The sequence below is a fragment of the Crinia signifera genome, chromosome 3, assembly GCF_055691185.1.
Source record: "Crinia signifera chromosome 3, ASM5569118v1, whole genome shotgun sequence".
Taxonomy (NCBI): Eukaryota; Metazoa; Chordata; class Amphibia; order Anura; family Myobatrachidae; genus Crinia; species Crinia signifera.
The window spans coordinates 331,605,053-331,624,981 of NC_139219.1; positions in this window are offsets into that span (position 1 = coordinate 331,605,053).

A 19,929-nucleotide genomic window follows, 5' to 3' on the forward strand; every position below is an offset into this window, starting at 1 on the left:
CCAATCAGATTCTATTTATCATTTATTTAGAAGTTTCTAAAATATAATATGATTAAATATGATTGGTTGCTATGGAAATCATCTCTGCTTCTAAAAACTAGATGTGAACGGGTTCGGTTTTGCTCAGATTTACTCGGATCTCAAAGCAGCTTCTTATTGGCTGTCCAAAACACATGACAGATGATAGCCAATCTCTACACTTTGTCTTCATCCCTTTTTTTATGCCACCGCTCTGCGCTATTATGACCTATACCCGAGTTGCTCCTCTACCTTCCTCCTTCTGACCCTGCTCCAACCATATTTCTAAGACCACAGCTTGGCCTGGAACATCTCCATGCTCCTGCAGCTGTTTGGATTCCATCCTTGACTGTGGGTCTCTTATATCCCAGGATGGCTTTGGGACAGTAGATCCAGGATGGCGTTCACAAAGGGGGTCTGTGGCAGGAATGTAATCATGTATTTACTAATTTTTCCAACATAAAGATAATAAACATAACAATATATGCATGGGTTCTTTGAATCCCCAAAAGTAAACATCGGATTTCCAAGTACAATTAAGGTGATGGGCTTAAACATGTACATATGAGGAAAAAGGAGACAGATACATGTACAGCGATTAACACTGGTAATCTGTCACGAGCATAAAGCCTATACATGGTAAATGAATAAGGCAGTAAGTTCGACATGTTTGTTACATCAATGCATTGTCATATTCTAAAATAAACTAGACAATATACATATTATAGAGCTAAAAAAAGAGAGAAAAGAGAAAGAAAAAGGGGGAAGAGGTAGAGATGAGGTGAAGGGGGGGTGGAGGTAAGGAAATGAAAGGCAATCTCTTATAGTGTTAAAATCAAAGACAACTGATCTCTTATACATGGTAGTAATGACTTAATACTAGGGAATATGGGAACTTGGTAATGTAAGAGAAGGGAGTAGAGGGCGTGGCCAGCAACAGTACTCAGCTAGGAGGAGTGTGACCGAGCTGAGCCACTTCTAAAGGATCCCATCAGTGATAATAACTAGAGAAATCAGAACGATACAATTAAGCATCATGTATATGATAATGCATCAGTTGTGTTAATAAACATATGAGCTTAGATAATTTGGGTACACGACTAGCTATCCATAATTTGGTTATTAACTTCTTGGCAGCCGTAACCATATGGTCAAAAAAGGTACACGTATAAAATGATAATGAGATTCATGGATGTTCCAACTGTGTCATAGTGACCACCACACCTCATAAGTGTGTGTGTGTGTGTGTGTGTGTGTGTGTGTGTGTGTGAAGAAAAGGTAAATTTGTTTGGGAATATGTGTTTTGGGGGTATGAAAGTAGGGCCCCTAATTTGAATACATTTAGATGATTATCTGTGTTTTATTTTATTGTGTGCAAAATCAATGATTTCTGGTAAAGAAGGGGTGTGCACACTGCCGATAGGAATGATATCCTGATATCCTGATATAAAAAACCCACCTATCAGGAACTGAGGTACTACCTTTTCTGATAAATCTAGGGTTTATTTTATTTATAGAAACACATAAAGGCTTGAGGATTAATGGTTACTAGGGATGAGCAAGTTCGGATCTTGGAGATCGGAGTAAGACTCGGCTGTTCCCGCTAAACTCAGATCCCAGAACGAGGCAAAACATCATCAAACAGCTGTCAGATTCTCGCAAGATCCGGATCTTATATAAGTCCTGCGGCTCATCTTCATTCCAGCATTGGAAAGGGAGCAGGACAGATGTCTCTGGCGTCTGTCTGAGTGTAGGGTGGCATGGGTTGTACTCCTGTCCTGTAGTCCTGTCCTGTGTGGGCTGTAGTTCTGTCCTGTTTGGGGTGTAGTCCTGTCCTGTGTGGGGTGTAGTTCTGTCCTGTTTGGGGTGTAGTCCTGTCCTGTGTGGGGTGTAGTCCTGCCCTGTGTGGGGTGTAGTCCTGCCCTGTGTGGGGTGTAGTCCTGTCCTGTTTGGAGTGTAGTCCTGTCCTGTGTGGGGTGTAGTCCTGCCCTGTGTGGGGTGTAGTTCTGTCCTGTTTGGGGTGTAGTCCTGCCCTGTGTGGGGTGTAGTCCTGTCCTGTGTGGGGTGTAGTCCTGCCCTGTGTGGGGTGTAGTCCTGCCCTGTATGGGGTGTAGTTCTGTCTTGTTTGGGGTGTAGTCCTGCCCTGTGTGGGGTGTAGTCCTGCCCTGTGTGGGGTGTAGTCCTGTCCTGTTTGGGGTGTAGTCCTGTCCTGTGTGGGGTGTAGTCCTGTCCTGTTTGGTGTGTATTCTTGTCCTGTGTGGGGTGTAGTCCTGTGTGGGGTGTAGTCCTGTCCTTTGTGGGCTGTAGTCCTGTCCTGTTTGGGGTGTAGTCCTGTCCTTTGTGGGGTGTAGTCCTGCCCTGTGTGGGGTGTAGTTCTGTCCTGTTTGGGGTGTAGTCCTGTCCTGTGTGGGGTGTAGTCCTGCCCTGTGTGGGGTGTAGTCCTGTCCTGTGTGGGGTGTAGTCCTGCCCTGTGTGGGGTGTAGTCCTGCCTTGTATGGGGTGTAGTTCTGTCTTGTTTGGGGTGTAGTCCTGCCCTGTGTGGGGTGTAGTCCTGCCCTGTGTGGGGTGTAGTCCTGTCCTGTTTGGGGTGTAGTCCTGTCCTGTGTGTGGTGTAGTCCTGTCCTGTTTGGTGTGTATTCTTGTCCTGTGTGGGCTGTAGTCCTGTGTGGGGTGTAGTCCTGTCCTTTGTGGGCTGTAGTCCTGTCCTGTTTGGGGTGTAGTCCTGTCCTGTTTGGAGTGTAGTCCTGTCCTGTGTGGGGTGTAGTCCTGCCCTGTGTGGGGTGTAGTCCTGCCCTGTGTGGGGTGTAGTTCTGTCCTGTTTGGGGTGTAGTCCTGCCCTGTGTGGGGTGTAGTCCTGTCCTGTATGGGGTGTAGTCCTGCCCTGTGTGGGGTGTAGTCCTGCCCTGTATGGGGTGTAGTTCTGTCTTGTTTGGGGTGTAGTCCTGCCCTGTGTGGGGTGTAGTCCTGCCCTGTGTGGGGTGTAGTCCTGTCCTGTTTGGGGTGTAGTCCTGTCCTGTGTGGGGTGTAGTCCTGTCCTGTTTGGTGTGTATTCTTGTCCTGTGTGGGGTGTAGTCCTGTGTGGGGTGTAGTCCTGTCCTGTTTGGCGTGTAGTCCTGTCCTTTGTGGGGTGTAGTCCTGCCCTGTGTGGGGTGTAGTTCTGTCCTGTTTGGGGTGTAGTCCTGTCCTGTGTGGGGTGTAGTCCTGCCCTGTGTGGGGTGTAGTCCTGCCCTGTGTGGGGTGTAGTTCTGTCTTGTTTGGGGTGTAGTCCTGCCCTGTGTGGGGTGTAGTCCTGCCCTGTGTGGGGTGTAGTCCTGTCCTGTTTGGGGTGTAGTCCTGTCCTGTGTGTGGTGTAGTCCTGTCCTGTTTGGTGTCTATTCTTGTCCTGTGTGGGGTGTAGTCCTGTGTGGGGTGTAGTCCTGTCCTTTGTGGGCGGTAGTCCTGTCCTGTTTGGGGTGTAGTCCAGTCCTTTGTGGGGTGTAGTCCTGCCCTGTGTGGGGTGTAGTTCTGTCCTGTTTGGGGTGTAGTCCTGTCCTGTGTGGGGTGTAGTCCTGCCCTGTGTGGGGTGTAGTCCTGTCCTGTTTGGGGTGTAGTCCTGTCCTGTGTGTGGTGTAGTCCTGTCCTGTTTGGTGTGTATTCGTGTCCTGTGTGGGGTGTAGTCCTGTGTGGGGTGTAGTCCTGTCCTTTGTGGGCTGTAGTCCTGTCCTGTTTGGGGTGTAGTCCTGTCCTTTGTGGGTGTAGTCCTGCCCTGTGTGGGGTGTAGTTCTGTCCTGTTTGGGGTGTAGTCCTGTCCTGTGTGGGGTGTAGTTCTGTCCTGTGCTGTCATCCTGCATGTCCTACATTTACACATGTTGTCCTATGCTGCCAGTGCTGGGGCTCTACTGCTGTCCTGCCTGCCACATAAGTGGGTGCTGCCAGGGCAGGTGACAGGGGAGGGGGTCAAGGGGGACACCTGTACCGGGCCACAAGCTTGTGAGGGGCCCCAAAGTTCTGACGGGCTGTAAGCATAGCACAGTGCCTAGAAATGGTTTGTAAAGGCACCCACCTGGATTCCTGTAAGGGTACTTACCCAGACACCCCTCTGGTATTAGTGAATATTAATTGTGTATTTTGTAATAATAAAAAACACATTTGGTGTATTATTACGGTGCCCGAATTGACTACATACGCAAACATAGTGAAATCACATCGCCGTTATGGTATGGCATGCGATGCGATTTTGACGCTTATAATGGCATTTAATGTACTATAGCATTAAATGACATGTAATGTAATTTATTAATGCCCCCCCCCCAGTATCGTTGTGAACCCGAAGCGTGGCGAGTGCAGCGGTGCGCGTCAGACTGACCTTTTCATACCCCCACTATCCACGTCAGCGTGGAGTTGATTTTATATAGTGTAGCGAGTGCAGCGAGCCACCGAGCCCGAAGCGAGGTGAGCGGACATGTATTATGTTACATGTATTACGTGTCCCCTGGCAGGACTCACTGCGTTTGCCAAGCTTCAGGCTCGGTGGCTCGCTGCGCTTGCCACACTATATAAAATCAACTCCGACGTGGATAGTTTGGGTATGAAAAGGTTGGTTGGACACGATTATATGTCATTTTAGCATTAAATGGCATTATTCTAGGTTCCATCAGAACCGATATCTCACTGCATTACATTCCATACAATAATGGCATGCGATGCAATTTTTTATCGCATCCTATCTTTTTAATGGATTCAGTGACAGTGAATACATTACATCGCATGCCATACAATATGGCATGCAATGCAATGCGATTCGATTTCACTACCCTGAATAGCCCTCTATGCAAATGGAGTAGTGGGCGCTGTGATAATACACAAGTACCACACATTCAATAAGCGGTATACTAAAAATGTTCTGCTCAAGGGGGCATTGTTAAGGGTCCCCAGAGATATTAGTGTACCGGGCCCCAAGATTTCTGTTGCCGGCCCTAGGTGCTGCTGTGCCCTTTTTAAAAAAAGGGAGTGCCATTGTCCTGTGCTGTAAAGGGGCACTACACTGTGTGCTCCAAATAAATGCAGGAGTTCTCCCGCATGCTATAGGGGTGCCCTGTGTTTGCTCCATTTAACGATGGGGCACTGCTCTTCATTTACTCCATTTAATTAAATTGTTATATATAACAATTACCAGGTACCAGTGCACCCATATGCTCCTGTATTGGAGCTGCGTCATGTGCGTTCATTCCAAATAAGTTTTGGAGGACAAGAATTCAGCAGCTACAATAGGGAAAGATAAAGAACCACTTACTAGGCCTGGAGCTGCTGCCACTAGTCATGAGCATGACATCCTGCCGGCGGCAAGAGCTTCCCTGAACTGGGACACGCGCGCGTCCCATGCGCACGCGCGTCCCAGTCTCTCTGCTTCAGGGAGACGGGCAGGTTAGGGGGAGGCTCGGGCGGCGACGGCGACAGTGGGGGAGGTGGCGGGGACTGGAGGAAGGCTCAGTTTCCCAGGGGGCGCACGAGTGTCTCATGCGCATGCCCCCTGGTGGGGCTGGTGTGATGGCGGGGCTGGCGTTTAAAATTCCAGCCCTGCAAAGATGAAGCCAGATCCATCTGTAGATGATGAAATGCCATCAACGTCGTCTGCCAAGGCCAATGCCCAATGTCATAGTAGAGGGCATGTAAAATCCAAAAAGTCAAAGTTCAGTAAAATGTTCCACAAAAAAGGTCATCTGAGGAGATTCGTAAGCTTGCCAATATGCCATTTACAACACGGAGTGGCAAGGAACGGCTAAGGCCATGGCCTATGTTCATGACTAGTGGGTTAGCTTCACACGATGATCTAGGCCCTCCTCCTCCCCTCACTTGAAAAATAGAAAGAGTTATGCAGGCAAAGTCTGTGCAATCTAAGGTGGTATCACAAATCCCCAAGGAGAGTCCAAATGTGTCCGAGGTGGTTGATATGCCTGACCCTCCCATCACTGCACGGGAAGAGGTGGATCCTTCCACCATTTGCAGAACGCCCTTTGCATATGCTTGAAGGGTCACCCACAGTCCAGTTTCTGATATATATGGGTATAGCTGGAGCTGAGGAGGTAGTTGATGAGAAGGATTCTGCTGATGATGGTTTGTTTAAACCAGGCACCGGATGAGACAGTTGTTGTCCATGGGGCACAAAAGGCCATCAATATAACTGGGCAGAGGACCAAAAGATCCACAGTGTGTCTGGAATAATTTCTTCCCCAATTGTAGGCGCAACTGTGTCGCCATATTTATCCTAGATGAAGGTAAAATTATTAGGGTAAAGGATATTAACTACCTGGGAACATCCTCCCTTATATTTCACCTGCAGCACATTCATCATGAGTCACTATCAAGTTCTGGCACTTTGCCTAAGAGCGTAAGCAGTCCTGTGACACCTAAATCCCTTTGTCCTCCTGTTGTATCCAAGTTCCTGCAATCCACACCACCAACTCCCTCCTCGTCTATTTCCTCCTCAGTCAGGATGGGAATTACTCCCTCAGGCCATGTCACTGGCATGACTGACTCCTCTCTCACCCGGGATTCCTCTGGAGGGTCCTTCAGTGCTACGCAGGGATTAAAGTGAGGGGGAACGGGTGGAACTGAGTTCCACCACCTCTAATGGTGAGTTGGAACATTGTAAACTCCACATTGGCCCTGCACAGTAATTCTCACAGAAAAGCATTATACTGTAGTTTGCAGAGGGATGCTAAAAACCTTATCAATGGCCCTGTCTCTGCCTAATTTATTTATTTATTTATTTATTAACAGTTTCTTATATAGCGCAGCATATTCCGTTGCGCTTTACAATAGCAGACAGTGAAACAACAAAACAGGGTATTTACAGACAGTCAAAATGTAGGAGGGCCCTGCTCGCAAGCTTACAATCTATAGGGAAATAGGCATTGATACATAAGGATAGATACTGTATTCTTTATTGCATCGATTCCACCAGAACGCAAGGTTCTATGACTGGTTCTGGAATTTGATAAGCTTGCCTGAAGAGATAAGTCTTCAGGGAACGCTTATAGGTTTGGAGACTGGAGGAGAGTCTTATTGTGCTTGGGAGGGCATTCCACAGAGTGGGTGCAGCCCGAAGAAAGTCCTGGAGTCGGGAATGGGAGCGGGTAATGAGTGTGGATGAGAGACGCAGATCTTGGGAGGAGCGTAGAGGTCTAGTTGGATGATATTTTGAGATAAGAGAGGATATGTATGTTGGTGTAGTTTGGTTTATGGCTTTGTGTGTAAGTAAAAGAATTTTGTATTGAATACGGTAGAATACAGGTAACCAATGAAGTGACTGACAGAGTAGCTTTGCAGACGATGAACGTCTGGCTAGGAAGATTAGCCTTGCAGCTGCATTCATAATGGACTGTAGTGGTGAGAGTCTGTATTGGGGAAGGCCAATAAGGAGACTATTGCAATAATCAATGCGTGAGATGATGAGAGCATGGATTAGAGTTTTTGCAGTGTCTTGTGTAAGGTAAGGGCGAATTTTAAATATGTTTTTTAGGTGCATGTGGCATGATTTTGAGACAGATTGAATGTGGGGTACAAAGGAAAGTTCTGAGTCAAGGATAACACCTAGGCAGCGAGCTTGAGAGGTAGGAGTGATTGTCATCTTCTCAACAGCGATAGAGATATCAGGTTGGTAACTACTATTTATTGGCGGAAATATAATTAATTCTGTTTTTGAGATATTAAGTTTGAGGTGGCGAGATGACATCCAGGATGAAACAGCAGAAAGGCATTCAGAGACACGGCTCAATACAGATGGGGACAGGTCCGGGGAGGATAGGTAGAGCTGAGTATCATCCGCATACAGATGATACTGAAATCCAAAGGAGCTGATTAGTTTGCCAAGAGATGAGGTATAGATTGAGAAAAGCAGGGGACCTAAAACTGAACCCTGAGGTACTCCAACTGAAAGAGGTAGCGAAGAGAAGGTAGAATCAGAGAAACGAACACTAAAGGAGCGGTTAGAGAGGTAGGATGAGAACCAAGAGAGGGCTGTGTCTTTAAGACCTATGGATTGTAGTGTTTGTATGAGAAGTGTGTGGTCAACAGTGTCAAAAGCAGCAGAGAGATCTAGAAGAATTAGTAGTGAGTAGTGGCCTTTAGACTTAGCAGTGACTAGATCATTCACAACTTTAGTCAGTGCTGTCTCTGTGGAGTGTTGGGCACGAAAGCCTGACTGATGCGGGTCCATTAAGTTGTGCGAGTTAAGAAAGTGTGTGAGGCGAGTATAAGCAAGTCTTTCAAGTAGTTTGGAGGTGCATGGAAGTTGAGAAATGGGAAGGTAGTTTGAGAGAGAGCTTGGATCAGAATTCTGTTTTTTCAGAATCGGAGTAATAACTGCTTGTTTGAACAATGAAGGAAAGACACCAGTAGAGAAAGAGAGGTTACAGATTTTAGTTAAGATTGGAATGAGCACAGGAGACAGAGATTTACTTATTTGCGAGGGTATAGGGTCAAGAGGAGAGGTAGTAGAGTGGGAGGCAGAGAAAAGTGCAGATACTTCATCTTCATTTGTGGGATCAAATGAAGCAAATGCTTCAGAGGGCTCAGGTATGGAATTGAGCATATCACCAACCGAGTTGGAGCATACCAATTCATCTCTGATCTTGTCAATCTTATCCCTGAAGTAGGAAGCAAGATCTTGTGCATGGATAGTGGTTGGTGGCTTGGGTGAGGGAGGGTTGAGAAGGGATTTAAATGTATTAAAAAGTCGTTTTGGGTTAGAAGCTTGAGCAGAAATGAGAGTTTGGAAATATGTTTGTTTGGCAGTTTCCAGGGCATAACTATAGTACTGGTAGATATTCTTATATGTAAAGAAATCCATTGGACTGTGAGATTTACGCCATTTACGCTCAGCTTTGCGTGAGATATTTTGTAGGTGTCTCGTTAATTTAGAGTGCCACGGTTGGCGTCTAGGCCTACGTGGAGTGTGGTGGGTAACTGGAGCCACTTCATCCAGGGCTGTTTTGAGGGTTAGGTTTAGGTGTGATACCGCCATCTCAGGAGTAGTGAATGCAGAAATAGGAGCAAGCTGTTGTTGCAGTGAGGAGGAGAGTACTTGAAAATTAATATCATTAATATTTCTGCGGGCTTGAGGTGGATTAAAGGATTTCTGTGTTTTTGAGTTAGAAGTACTAGAGGACAGCATGCAGGTGATAAGGTTGTGATCTGAGAGAGGGAAAGGAGAATTGGTGAATTCCGACACTGAGCACAGCTTAGTGAATATCAGATCAAGACAGTGGCCATCCCGATGAGTAGAGGAGTCAGTCCATTGGGAGAGGCCGAGAGAGGAGGTTAGAGAGAGTAGTTTGGAGGCATGAGCAGCAGATTTTGGGCTATCAATAGCAATGTTGAAGTCACCCATGAGGCAGAAAAATCTTCCAGAAATCGTGTTGGCTGCCCAGGTGGGCGATAGATAGCTGCAACACGCAGCGAGAAAGGAGTGTAAGTTCTGATGGAATGTACTTCAAATGATGTGAATGTGAGTGATGGAACCTGTGGTATAACTTTGTATGTGAAGGATTGGGATAGTAATATTCCAACCCCACCTCCTCTGCTGTCACCAGGCCTGGGTGTGTGTGTGAAGTGGAGAGCACCGTATGACAGGGCTGCAGGGGAGGCTGTGTCTGATTGTGAGAGCCATGTTTCTGTTATAGCCAGCAGGTTGAAGTTGTTTGAAATGAAGAGGTCGTTGATGGATGTTAATTTGTTGCCAACAGAGCGTGCATTCCATAACGCACATTTTAGTGATTTGGGGGATGAAGGGAGGCATTTGATGTTTATGAGGTTAGCTGGATTACTATGTTCCTGAGAGTTAGGTGCCTGCGAGCGGGGCAAGCAGCTGGGGCCTGGATTAAGTGAAATGTCACCAGCTAATAGAAGCAGTAGAGAGAGATAGGTGTAGCTGCAGGTGGTTTGTGAATGTTGTTTCTGGTGACAGTTTGTGGATGTTATTGTCAATTTAGAGAGGTATGTAAAAATCTCATGAGTGTTAATAAGAGGGGTGTGGATAATGGAGGCAGAAATGTGTATAGAGGGCTGAGCTTCAGGGAGAGAGAGAGAGAGAAGAGACTGATTTTGAGAGAAAACCATGGAGAGCGAAGCAGAGTAATAGTTTATAGTACATGGTGTATTTGAACAGTTCTATAGGCCAAGAGTTATATTAGACTTGCAATAGTTAATACCAGCTTACTGGTGTTGCTCAGATAGTAATTTATAAACCCTACATATGTGTGAGTGCACGTTGATTAGCACAGCTGACCATAGATTGCATACAATGCTATGGCATGCAGTGAAGTAAATGTTTTCAGTTGTAGAGTTACCCTGTATTTTGTAAAGCAGATACCAGCCTAATATGGCTCTAATTAGCAAATTTGCAATGTCTAAATGTACAAACACAAGTATTGCAATATAGAAGCAGATTATGATACTAGAATGGATGAATCACATACACAAACAGGCAGCATAGTGACAGTGTGAGTATATAGGAGTGCAGGTTAGGTACATACGTTCAATTTTAGAGGTTAAAGCAAAGGGTTGTGAAAACTTTCTTAGGCTTGAAGATGTCTTGGTGATGAGTGTGAGGATACGAGTTCTTCAATCACTCAGACACCGAGCAGATGAAACCAAAATATGGTTTATTTTTATCACAGCACACAAAAGTAGATGAAGACAGGAAAAAGATTCAAATGGTAGCATAAAACATCCGGGTAGCAAAGTCCTTGTAGCATCACAGTCCAAAGCACAAAACTATCACTTAATCCCCACAGCAGTGATAGCCGAAACCTGTGTAAATCCACACCACACAGACGCTCCACACCAGAGCTTGGTAGGATGCCCCCTTCCCGGGCAAACGATGTGTTCCACAAGATCCAGTGAAGGGTAGGACCCCTGAGACCGGATTGCGACTAACATGAGGGGCTGGCAGGTGTACAAGTCATTTTGAAAACTTCCAATTTCCCACGGGGCACAAACCAAAAGTGGGCTGGCAGTGGATCTTGATTGGTGGATTCAAGAGTCAGACACATCCCCCCCAGGTAATATCCAGCTGGCCATCTGCTGCAGCCCCCCTGCTGGGTCGGTTCCAGTAAGTCTGGAAGTGGCCAGGATATGCAGATGCAGTGTCAACACAAGATACAAAACACAGTCTGATTACATTATGTGGTGGTCACCCCCTGTGGACAACCTTCCTGTTGATAGCAGGGGCATTTGATCACCCCCTGTGGTGCCCGGTTCCACAAAGTCTGCTAGAGCCCAGAGGTTTACAAAGAATTGCAGCACAATAGCAGGGTAATTGGTATCAATGGTATAATGCTTACATGAATAAAGTCCTGAGAAATACAGACATTACATTTCTGGTGGGATTATACAGCCTAATAATATATGATCTGGAACTACACACACATATAGGGGGAATATAGACATATATGGAGAACAAGAGGGTACCGACGGACTAAAATAGTACATTAATTACTACACCTAATAAAATATAGTAATTACAGATATACAGTGAGTCTGATAACCTCACAATGAGTTCATCTGTTTTCATCCTGTTCAAATCCTGAATAAGTCCTGAATTTGTTGTATCATTACAGAACCCTTTTAAATAAACCCTTATAAAATAACCCAACAGCCCAGGCTACAACAGCCTAGTGAGGCTCCCTTATAAATGATGGATTCTGTCCATGTGAAGTCAATACAACTAATCAAAGGCTGAACAATCCACCCCTCCCCAATTACAAGGCAGGCAATAAAACTCCAATAACGGGGAGGGGAGGGGGTGTAATTAGCTGGCATAGTGACATGAGTTCCCCCACCTCTGCATGACCGCATTATGCCCTGGTGCTATGCCTACTGCCACTGCTGCTGTTGCTGCTGGGAGTCGTTCTTCTTGGAGAGGAAGTAGTAACATCACTACTTTCACTACTTTCTAAACAATTGACCATCCAACAGTCCTTTGCCAGGAAGATGTACGACAGCAGTCATCCTATTGCAAAATGGATATCTGCGGCGTTGACAGCTATGTTGGTGAAGAAAGAAAAGAGAAAGCGGAATTATTTAATACAATTTTTGCTTCAGTATTTACAAGGGAAGAATCTTCAGAAGATCTCCCACAGATTAAATACATGGATCTTGATTGCTCCCAAACTGTATGTTTGAGTGAGGAAATAGTCAAAAATAGATTACAGAACCAAATACTGTAGTAACAAATCTCCTTCGCCCTGACGAAATACACCTAGGATACTAAAAGAAATTGAGTAAGGAAATTTAAAAAAGGAGAGGATGTGGAAACACTACTAAGTGACTTAAATAAACTGGAAAGGGGGGTGGAAAGGTGGATAGTGCAGTTTAACGTTGAAAAATGGAAAGTAATTCATTATATAGGCTACCTGGTGGACCCCTGCTGTACACATCCTGTTTCTGTGGACCATTTATGGCCCACGATTATTAAGTCACCTCTATTACTGTGACCTGATCTTTCTGACACTAAGATGCTACAGTCTGTGATTTACTAATTCTGCCCAGTGATTGGTCAGCGAGTATTGAATTGTTATCTAATTTGTGACCTGGATCTCTCTGACATTAAGAAGTACAGAGGGAGCCAGGCTCCCTCTTACTGGCGAATCGTCAGACTGTCTCCGCTGGCGATCCGCCAGCAGCGAGGCGCTCCATCTGACTGAGACGCACGTGCGTCTCACACGCACGCGCGTCTCAGTTTCCGGGCGGCGGGACGACGGGAACCTGTCCGTCTCCACTTCAGGGAGACGGACAGGGTTAAAGGGGGTGCGGGGAGGCGGTGGGGACCCTTGGTGACTGTCGACAAGCCGGTGGGGACCCGGGGGAAGCGGTGTAAGTGCCGTCGAAAGGGGATGCGCGCGCATCTCATGCGCGCGCGTCCCCTTTCACAGATACAGATGGCGGCTGTGGCGGCTGGCGGGGGATGGCGGCTGGCCCGGCTCTAAAGACCAGCCCGGCTCCATCTGTATTTGTAACCTTGACATCTGAGGCTTGTTAGAACAACTTGGTGTTTTAGATTTTACAAGTCATTTCTTTAAATCAAATGTTAGGATTTCCCTCAATTTGAAGGAGACCGATTCTAGTTAACCCTGATGTATGAGTTGTAAACTTCCATCGCCCTGAGGAAGTCATTCTATATGACGAAACGCGTTGGTAATTCTATTCGACTTTGGAAGTCTGAACTTCAATTAAATGATTCATCTGTTTATGAAGTGAATGACTTTGTGATGTTTATGCTTGTCCAAAGGGCCTTTTATTGTTATTAATAAATTGTTTTTTGTTCAGTGGCTCTGATTATATCCATTAGTGCACCCTGCTTTCCCTTTCTTTTTTCTTCATATATATATATATATATACTTCACAGATGGGACCAAGGGTTTCCCATGCCTGGCACTCCCCAGCAGCTCAATAAAGAGACCTACAAACGGTCTAATCGACAACGTTTCGGGAACTTTTTATTGTATTCCCTTCGTCAGGACAACCTTCTTCAAGGGGACTTGAAGAAGTCCATAGGTCGACGAAACGCGTTGGGACCATTCCTCCAATCCTCTATGCTAACCAGCTGTGGAACTAATGCTCTGCTCCACGAACCCTAAAAGGACAATACTATCCTTCCTTTTCATGAGCTAAGTACCAAGAACTATGGTCTTTGACTTATGTGCTCTATTTGAAAATGTCTACGCCTAAAAAGATATCCACTCGTATCCATTTACCCTATAACCCATTGTTCCCATCCCCCACCTACCCGCTACCCTTCTATATTAACTGTGTTGTTTTTTTATATACTTATTTATACTGTCCAATTTTTACAAATCTTTTTTATATATTGTGTTTATCTTGACTATAAATTAAAATGTTTTTTAATTAAAACTTGTGTATTGGCATAGACTGGTTATATAAGCCTTTATTATACACCTGTGGTCTGGCGCCTGTGTTCTCTCCATATCCTTCCAAAAAAATCCCAGCCGACCTACCAAGTCAATAAAGAAATGTGTATGGCATTTATTCTTTAATATCTTGCCTATGTGTATCTGTTTGGCTAACTGCATACTACATTTACCACTCTGTCTGTACATTTGGATGTATATTTGTTTGCCCATTAATTGCCTATCAACCCCCGGGTGAACAGGGTGATCGGTTTTTGCATATACTGACACCCGGAACACTATGCTTGCCTTGGACAGAGGGTACATTCTATCAATTTAATTGTCGGGTTTATCAAATTACTGTGATAACTTGCTCATGCATCTCTGTATATTCTGAACAATGGCTGTCTCAAGGGAGGTTTTGCTTTGGTCCCACATTCTCATCCACCACCCAATACTTAGTAAGATGGTGGACAGCAGATGGGGGACCACTGCATGATATTCCCTCCTTCTGCACTATATACTATTATTTCAATACTCTTTCACTTTCCATACTGTGGCAATTTTCTTCTGCAATGCCCTTGTAGTAACAGGGAAAACACCAACTAGTTGGACAAGAAGCAGAAGTACATTTAAGCACACTCCTCTTAGACTTTGCTCTCCAATCAACCATAAAAGGTCTACAGCCAAACTTCACTGGATCGCCTGAACTCAGAAGCTAAGCAGTGATAGGCCGGCCCAGTACCTATCTGGCCGACCAATAGGGAATATCCGGTGCTGTAGTCAATTGTGACAACAGAAGCAGGACAGTAGAGAGGGAGTTGCGTGTTGTTCATTATCCTTTTTCCTTCCCCTCATTTATTTCCCCTCTTTCTCCAGTCTGGGGACCATTCCAGTGGGGTGTGTCCTGCGCCACTATTACTGATTAAACCATTTTTTCTGTCTGAAAGGTAGATCATAATTTATTATCCTGAGTTGTCTATTTAAGACGTTACTTGTACTAGGATTGATTGCCTGAAACCTTGTTGAGCAGAAACAATCATAATCACTTGTCTGAAACATTTTGCTTAACAGCATGCTAAGAAACCCCATTTGGGGTATCTCTCTATGTATATATTTTTTCGAGACCTGTTATTGAATTAACGAATAATTTTGTGATGTACATGTATTAAATAATTACTGTATGCATCTCTCTTTTGCAATAAAGAAATTTGTATGTTTTTTTAGTCTTACCAATAAAAGTTAAATCTTAATCTTCTCATGAATCTCTGAATTTTTCTATTTTTCATAAGTGTGCCCCAAAAACCTTTTTGTGTTCCCTACTGTCCCTTTTTGACACCCTTTTTCTTCAGTTAACTTCTGAACCTTCTTTGGGAGCACCACCAACCCTATACTGCTGCAAATTTAGTGTGCCCCAAAAACCTTTTTTGTTTTCCCTACTGTCCCTTTTTGACACCCTTTTTCTTCAGTTAACTTCTGAACCTTCTTTGGGAGCACCACCAACCCTATAACTGCTGCAAATTTAGTGATATAACATCAGCAGTTCTCATGTTGGTTTTTGTCCAAATTTATTCTCAAATTTATCTATCAACTGTTATAACCTGTGCCAAACCCTTCCCCTATCAGAACAGAATGTTTATATACAACAAGGGATCCCATTCGCCCTCACAGGGACAGCAGAAGAGTGCCTTATCTTATCTTAACACTATCCTTGACTTGTGACTCTAATTGCTAATTTCTAAACAGAGACTAAATATACAAAGTAGCTTATTATCAGTGTTGCTTGTATCTGACACAGTTCTGTATATGTGAGAAAAAGTTACAATTTAGCGCTGAAATAAATATTGATACATAGCACTTGAATCACATCAAATACCTCACCTAAAAATTGGGCTTTCTGGGTCCTAGTGCAACGTAGCAAACCGAGACCCCACAATTTACATATTTAATTATATTTTATAAACAGTTATTTACATCAGAAGGGAATCTGAAAATCTACCCACAGATGTGTGGACACTAATTACCTGTCTCTTGTATATAAACTGTTATATTTTTGTTTGTTTGTTCTTTTTCCTTATATATTATATGTGTAAATCTTTTTTTATATGAAATACGCATTAAAAGTTACATTTTAATATAATCCAGAGCATAAGATATGCAGCCACCTTTGATCCCTCTTTAAACTATTAAAGAGTGCCCCAACAAAGAGCTTCCTTTCTCTAGTTGTAAAATTATATATACCCTCTAGCTCAGGGAGCACCACCAAACACCAGTTAAAACTTCATTAGGTTTGTAAAAATACCAACCCCGAAAAATATAAAGGTAGTTTGGTTTCTAAAAATTGCATCCTAATCTCTAGTTTTTCGAAAATTTGCTATACATAGGGGTGAACCATCCAGTGCAGCTTCAAAAATAACTTTCTTTCTCTCGTTTATTCCATGTAGACAAAAGTGTATAGCAGCAGCAGCTGCCCCGACAGTTTTTTCAACTGAACAGTGTCAGTTTTCGTCAGGGGTGGGGGTATATATATATATATATATATATATATATATGCTGTAGACAAATCTATGTCAATCCAAGGGTCTTGGAGATAAGCAGATTTGTCTACAACGTTCAAAACCCACTAAAGGCACCCAGGGCATTAGATTTACAATGGGACGAGTGCCGATTCTATAAACAGTCTATATATATATATATATATATATATATATATATATATATATATATATATATATATACAGTAACTCCCGTGAGGGAAAACAGCACTCACCAGACTTCACAAACACCAATGGTATAATGGAACAGAGTGTCCCAGGTTTAATAGTTCTTACGTGGAGCCTGCCGACGTTTCGGTCCAGCAAGGACCATTATCAAGGCAGAAAGTATCCAACCGTCCAACAGCAACAATTCAGCAGCAAAAGGGGTATCAGGGACTTTGCGAATCCCTTACAAAAACATAAAAACATAAATGTATTTATGTTTTTATGTTTTTATGTTTTTGTAAGGGATTCGCAAAGTTCAGCTTCCGATGACCGCCAGCCGCAGCCACAGCTACAGTTCACACCAGTCCCCATGGCAACCACACGGCTTGCGTGCCACATAGTCACACTTTCGGGACGCCGACGCGATGACGATCTTCCGGCTAGAGCCCCTGTCCTTCCGGCGGGGAGACGGCGCGGCTACAGGTGATCGGCGCTGGACGTCGCAAACCCCAATTTACTCACTCCTTTATAAGGTAAGCACTTTATAGTAGTTTTGTTCTCACTAGCACCTTGACAAAGGGGTATATACCCCAAAACGTTGGTCTTCTTGTTTGCACTTCAAATACAGCACGAGTTTTAAAGTCTCCAGAGTGCCATCCTTCTTTCCTACTGTACCCATCCCCCTGTGGAAGGGCACCGGGGCAATCGACCAGTTAGAGGAGTGCCGGGCCGTATACCCCCTATATATATATATATATATATATATATATATATATTCCAAAGTAAGGAATATATCCTCCGAATAAATGCCAACTGCCGAGGTGTCAGCTCAGGTGTCCCAAAAAAATCCAGTATACCAATATAGCTTTGAGAAAAGATGAGGACACTCACCGGACTTCTTATATGGATGATAAACTTTTTAATCCATTTTCAGCAATTCAACATAAAGTGCAATGTGCATGACAGTGAGCCACGGGCCAACGTTTCGGTCTGCCCCAGACCTTTGTCAAGGCCACCAGATATGTCAAGATACAGATGGTGCCATCTACCTCTATAATAGGATTAAGTGAGTAATTTGATTACTCTGCTAATCCCCTATTCTATTGTTCTATGTATTGTATTGCAGGTGAGAACAATAGGATAGCCATGGCTAGCCATCCTGAGCCATGGCCTAAGGAAGATAGATGAGATGGGCTCCTACTGTATGAACAGGTTGGGTGATAACAAAGACCACAAGACCACAAAGGACCTATAATATGTTATAATAATAATAATTGAATCGATAATAAAAATAATTTATTTATATAGCACTCTTTTTACAATAGGACTCAAGGTGATTAACCGATAGAACGGGAATAATGAAGTAAAGAAAAGCTTTCATAAACTACATAGAGCATGGAAATACAGAAATACTTGAGTAAACAGGAAAGTCTTGAGTCTGCTTTAAAAAGATTCTAGAGTGGGGGCCTATCGATCTTTGTGAGGAGTTACATAGAGTTTGAGCCACATGGCTAAAAGCTTAACTTCCAGATAAATTACAGCACAGGAGATTCTAGGTACAGCTAAAAGTCCTTCATCTACAGACCGCAGTAATCGAGTGGGACAGTATGGAATCAGAAGCTGTTTCAAGTTCATAGGGCCTTGGCCATGTAGGGCGTTAATACTCAGTAAGTAAATCTTGTAGATGATCCGCCATTTTATATGCGGCCAGTGGAGGGAGTAGAGAATGGGAGGTATGTGGCTAGAATGGGGCTGGTTGGGTAACAGCCTGGCAGCTGTGTTTTGTACCAGCTGTAATTGGTGCAATTATTTTGCTGGGAGACCAAGGTAGAGGGCATTGTAGTAATCTAATCGAGATGGTACGAATGCATGTATGACTGTAGGCAGGTCTTCTGAGGGGAGTAAGTGTTTGACTTTGGCTATGTTCCTCAAAGAATTAGGATTTTATTGTGGCTGATATCTGATGTTTAAGCTTTAAGCCACCATCCAGCACCATGCCAAGATTCCACACATGATCAGAGCTCTGTAATTCTTTACCCCCAAGTGTCCGTCCAGTTGGGTGGCTATGCTGCAGTCTTGTCCTTTGAAGTTGAGGCCCTATAATAAGGACCTCTGTTTCATCAGCATTCAGTCTCAACTAACTGCTACTCATCCATTCCAAAAGCTCAGCTATACAGCCATTTAGGGTTGCCATTGGGTTCTCAGTGCCTGGAGCAAGTAAAGTTATGTATCATCTGCATAGCAATGGTAGCCTAAATATTTCTCCCAGTGGCAGCATGTACACTGCAAAAAGCATGGGGGATAGTATAGAACCACATGGGACACCACATGACAATGGCACTGATCGTTATGAGTATTCTCCAGAAGACACTCTCTGTGACCTGCCAGTGAGAAATTATTTGAACCAGCTTAGTACTGTGCCATCCAGTCTACAGAAATTTTTCAAGTGCTCAATCAGAAGCCCATGGTCCACAGTATTGAATGTAGCTGAGAGATCAATAAGAATTAAGAGTGAACAGTCACCTTTGTCTCTTGCCACCAGAAGATTATTTAGCACAAATACCAGGGCTGTTTCAGTGTTATGACTTCTCCTAAAATCCTGATGGATTAGATCATACATACCATTAGTTGTAAGGCAGGTTTCCAGTTGATTTGCAGTCACTTTCTCAATCATCTTTCCTAGAAAAGGAAGGTTTGATACCAGTCTGTAGTTGCTCATGCAGTGTGGAACTAAATAAGGTTTTTTAAGAAGAGGGCTTATAATTGCTTCCTTTAGGGGTTCAGGAAAAATACCAGTCTGCAAAGAGCATTGAACAATCTTCGCATAGACAAGCAATTACAGATGGAGTACTGTACATCCTGGCTGGCGGATCGCCAGAACGTCCCCGCTGGCGATCCGCCAGCAGCCTCGCCATCCATTGTACTGAGACGCGTGTGCGTCTCACGCGCACGCGTGTCTCAGTCTCCGTCGCCGGGGCGAAGGAAACCCTGTCTGTCTCCGCCTCAGGGAGACGGACAGGGTTAGGGGGTTTAGGGGGGAATGCGGGAAGGCGGTGGGGACCCCGGGTTACCGACGACAAGCCGGCGGGGACCCGGGGGAGCGGATGGAAGCGCCATCGGAAGGGGACGTGTGCGCCTCTCGCGCGCGCGTCCCCTTCTCGACATCGATATGGCGCTGGCGGGGGATGGCGGCTGGCGTCGCCAGCGCCATCCCCTGCAAGGATGGGACATACTCCATCTGTATATCTATACACACTATTAGGAGCTTGGTTAGACAGGGTCCAGGTCACAGGTAGTGGGATGCAAAATTCAGGCAATTT